Below are 3,831 nucleotides of genomic sequence, written 5' to 3'. Positions count from 1 at the left end.
ACCAAGTTACCCAAATTATTTTCTGCCTCAAGCTTTTTATCTGTTATATGGAGGTAATAATAGCAGCTTACAGTTTTGTGAGGATTAAAAAACTGGGAAACAAAATTTAGTACAGTAGCCAGCTTATGTTATTACCTAAAAAATAGCCTTGCATTTAGAGAGCAAAATTCAAATCAGTTTGTAAAGTATGTGCAAAATATGATCCAGTTCCTGCCTGGTTTGTAAACACATCTGCCTAGTGCAGAATGTAAAAGCAGGCTAATTTCCAACAGAAAAGATCATTTCTCAGCATTTTTTCAAAGGTAGTTGCAAAATCGTTTTTACTAAATCTTCTGTGCACATCTGTGACAGAGCTTTGACACCAGGGAGGTAATTATCTACTGTTTTGTTAAAATCATACTGACCATCAGAAATTGTTCTGAATTATATTTTAGCATTTATGTTGGGAAATACTGTGAGACTTTTTCTAAATTAATGGGGGGGCATTCATTGTAGCTCTTGTAGCCTGATAAGCCTGCACTAAATTATGTTTTTTAAACTTTTTATTAAAGTTATTAATTAATTTTTTACAGGGGGTGGTAATTAGGTTTTTATTTATTTTATTTTTAGAAGAAGTACTGGGTATTGTACCCAGGCCCCTGTGCATGTTAAGAATATGATCTTTCACTTGAGCTATACCCTCCCCCCTAAATTATCTTCAATAGGTATTTTTTCTCTGTTTTGTTATTTTCTTTTATGTAGAGATGCACAAAGCAGGGTCATCAGAAGCCTCTCAATTCCAAAGCTTATAATAGTGAAAAACATTGTGCAGTGACAGTGAATCCTTGGCATATTTAGAAAGATTGTAAAGTCCTGAATGAATTAAGAAGGTATTGTTACATTAACATACATGTAACCATGGCTCTCTTACCTTTATTTTTCACTTTATAATGAAGATACTCCCCACCCATCAAGGTTGATTTGTTTGATATAGGGAATATCTAAAACCTTTTCTGCAAGTTTTTTAAATAAGTAAGAGCAGGTAATTTATCAGAAGTGTGAATGGTGTAATCTGCTCTGTCAAGTATGGTAGCCACCAGCCACGTGTGGCTATTGTGATTTGAGATGTTTTATAAGTGGAAAATACGTAATAGATTTTCAAGACTTCGTACAACAAAAATAATGTAAAATATTTATTTATAAGTTTTAAAAGTGTTGATCACACTTTTGAAATGATAGTATATTGGATATTTTCGGATAAAATAATTATTACTGGAATTAATTTCACTTGTTCTTTTTATTTTCTAAATGGGATTACTGGAAAATTGTGACTTGCTCTATGTTTCTATTGGCAGTACTGGCTTCTAAATTATTGCAAATAATAAGAAAAGAAAACGTTGATTAAAACTTTTGTAATTGAGTAGTTGATTTACATCATAGTAGTTTCAGGTGTACAACACAGAGGCTCAAAATTTTTATAGATTGTATTCCATTTAAAGTCACCATAAAATAATGGCTATATTTCCCTGTGCTGTATGATACAGCCCTATAACCTATCCATTTTATATGTAGTACTTTTTACCTCTCAATCCCCTACCCCCTTCCTGCCTCCCCTCTCCTCCTTCTCCCCATCCATTGGTAACCACCAGTCTGTTCTGTGTACCTGTGAGTCTATTTCTGTTTCTTATAGTCATTAATTTGTTTTATTTTTAAGATATACATATAAGTTAATACATAGAATATTTGTTTTTCTTTCTCTGACTTATTTTACTTAGCATAATACACTGTAGGTCCATCCATGTTATTGCAAATGGCATTAATTTATCTTTTATGGCTGAGCAGTATTCCATTGTGTGTGTGTGTGTGTGCGTATATTTGTGTGTGTATATATATATATACACCACACCTTCTTTATCCAGTCATCTGTCAGTGAACATTTGGGTTGTTTCAGTGTCTTGGCTATTGTAAATAGTGCTGCTGTGAACATTGGGGTGCATGTGTCTTTCTGAATTATATTTTTCTCCAGACATATACCCATGAATGGGATTGCTGGATCACACGGAAAACTATTTTTAGTTTTTTAAGGAACCTCTATACTGTCCTCCATAGTGGCTGCACCAATGTACATTCCCACCAACCGAGTAGGAGGGTTCCTTTTTCTCTTAAAAGGTCAAAAATTATCTGCATATATATATTTACAGTTTAGGACACAATTTGACAAAAGCCAGATAGAATTTAAAGCAGTTAATACAGTATATTTTTTAAATGGCCATGCATTATGGATAGATATGTTATTGATGAGTTGGTTGTCTATTTTTATAGATGCAGAAGTTTTTATAGCTTCACAGATATTTCAGTGTTGCAGAGAGAAAAATTTCTTTGCCTTTTGCTGAACTTGTCCGGGTGGCTTTATCGAATTTGGTCCAGGCCTGCAGAGGTGAATACACATCCAAACCTGAACCATTTGAATGTCTGCAAGATTTTAAGAGTCTAGAATGTCAGATCTGGACTATAACTCTGGTAAATGACATCAGTGAGTGGACTCAAGAAAACTCCATTTGAGTGCAAAACATTTCATAAGCCAAAAAAGGCCTTGAAATTGTGGCAAAGCCAGAGACTTTTGTGCCCCACATATGGCCACAAATCCATGGGGACAACCACAGGCCTTCTGGAGTGCCAAGGGAATTCCATGTGAGGAGTCCAGCACTCACAGGAATCCAACAAGTCCCTGCCAGCCAGAGCACCTTCATTGCTACTGTGCTGTTTTGAGCAAATGTCTTTTCATCAGGTTCAAATTGGTTTGTTGTTATTTTTTTGCATAAAAAAATCAAACAACTTCTTGTTCCCTTGGTGAAAGTAAAATCCTATCATTTTCTGATTTCTTTTGACAGAGAAAACATGAGCCTTTGAATCTGATCTCATCTGAGATGGTCTGCAGCTGGGAGCAACCAGATCAGTGTCAGTCCCTTTGCAGCCATTTGTTGGGAGCCTGCATGTTACCTGGAATGATATTTGAAACATGTCACCCTAGCGGTGCCTTTGCTGTAGGCTGGGAGGCGAGTCAGTCAGAATCTGTATTATGGAATGCATGTTTCAGATCTAAAGCTAGGAGATCCTTTTTAATAGCCAGATAATTGACTCATAAATATATCGATAAATATATTTGTGCAAGAACATTTTTAAAGATTTTTTATTATAAAAATTTACCCCCGAATATTGAGAATGAAAGAACAGTGGTTTTAAGAACATCTGTACCTTAATTATACATAAAGAATCTTAAAATCCTTCTAAACTTTTTTTTGTTCAAATGTAGATATTTTTCCCTTCCAAAAAGGAAAATTACTATTTCACTTTTTTTTGCATTTTCCTTTTATTATATATTCCATATAAATAAATATAATTCTTTTAAATCCCTTTTAATGGCAGTTTAACACTATATTGAACAGATATGTAAATAGTCCTAGGTTTCAGCAATTTAAAAAATTGTCATTACAATACCACTGCAAAGAATATTTTGGTGTTTCTATTTTTAGTTATTAATTTGGAGTAAAAACTAACAAGTTTGCATTTCTTCATCTAAAATATTGGTTATTTTATGAATGAACTGTAAGGATTTTAAATAACTTTTCAGTAATTTCAACAAACAAATTATCTTTAAGACAAAAATGTATGATGGTTTGTAAATCTATTTTTATTATATCTTCACTTTTACCAGTGTCATATGTGTGTGTTTGCACAAGTGCTTTAACTACCAGCAACGTAAGAAAAATCTGAATACTAAAATGTGAAAATAGTTTCCTGGTTTGTGTTTTCATTCTCCCAATATAGGTTTTGGATGACAAGTTTGTATTT

This window comes from Vicugna pacos, chromosome 6, assembly GCF_048564905.1.
Source record: "Vicugna pacos chromosome 6, VicPac4, whole genome shotgun sequence".
Lineage (NCBI taxonomy): Eukaryota > Metazoa > Chordata > Mammalia > Artiodactyla > Camelidae > Vicugna > Vicugna pacos.
The sequence above is the reverse complement of the archived record's forward strand: the minus strand, read 5'-3'. Positions refer to the sequence as shown.